This window comes from Apaloderma vittatum, unplaced genomic scaffold (assembly GCF_000703405.1).
Source record: "Apaloderma vittatum isolate BGI_N311 unplaced genomic scaffold, ASM70340v1 scaffold38767, whole genome shotgun sequence".
Taxonomy (NCBI): Eukaryota; Metazoa; Chordata; class Aves; order Trogoniformes; family Trogonidae; genus Apaloderma; species Apaloderma vittatum.
The window spans coordinates 10,827-12,070 of NW_009725231.1; positions in this window are offsets into that span (position 1 = coordinate 10,827).

A 1,244-nucleotide genomic window follows, 5' to 3' on the forward strand; every position below is an offset into this window, starting at 1 on the left:
GAGCCCTTCCTCCCCGAGGGGGGCATTCACAGCAGTGCCCTGGCACTTGCTTCATTGTTCTGCATCGAGCAAAATAGAGGAAGCTCCTTCCAGCTGAAGAAATAGCTCTTCCGGGATATCATCTGCTTTCTTTGCAATATTAGTCTTGGCCAGCAAAGCCATTCCTACACCAAGTGCCACTTAACCCAGCATATACCTGGCCTCCCTTTCTGCGAGCCAAAAGCAAGTCTTCTGGAGCAGGGCACATCTCCAAGCACTGCTCAAACACTTCTGGCAGGTTGCAAGCAGAAAGGAGCCTCTTGCAAGACACCCTCGGGTCCTGGGAGCACAAAGCAAGCCCTCCAAGCGCTGAAAAGCAGGGTGAGAAAACTTGATGCAGCCCAGTTGGTAATCCAGCTGACACAGCAGACTGGGGCTTTCAGACTTTTTTTATCAGGCTCAAATAAACAGTCTCAGGAGAAGCACAAAGCTCCCACTATCAGAAATAAGTAGGCAATAACCCATTTTGCCCAGGAGTTTACCTGGAGGGTGCCACAAGCACAGCGTGTTTGCTTTGCTCATCAGCAAATAGGTCTGGCAAAGGGGATGAGGGAACACCAGGGAGAAGTTGTCCCTGAATTACCACATCCAAGAGAAAACTCATGGTCACATGGAGTCACAGAGCTTTGGAGAGTAGGGTTAATAGTTGGACTTGATGATCCTAAGGGTCTTTTCCAACCTGAATGATTCTATGATTCTGTGGGTGATGCTTAAAACCCTGCAGGTCGGAATAAAGCAAAGCTCTTCACAAAACCAAAAATCCCTTTGAGCCTGCCCCAAGCATGAGCTGCCTGCACCACTGCAGGATCTCCTTGCATGGCTTCAAGTCAAACAAAAACCACACTGTGACCCCAGGGACCTGCAGCTCGTGCAGGCAGAGCCCTGGGCACGGGTGGCAGCAGCACCGGGAGTGGGAAGAGAAGGGGAGGTGGCAGCTCTGGGCAGCTCATTGGCCGGGCTGGGTCACAATCCCACTCTGGGACAGATATCAGGCGTCCACGAAAGAAGTCTCTAGAGGAAGCAAAGTCCACGTGCCGCACGGCGGACTGACAGCACTCAGGGGCAGGATTGTCCTTTCCCACATCAGCACAACGCCAACTTGTCGCCTGGCTTGGGATGCCCGCGGACCGGCAACGGTCCCAGGGGGACCACAACCATCTCCATCAAGGGGGTGTGCTCCTTGTTTGGGGACAGAAGCCCATACC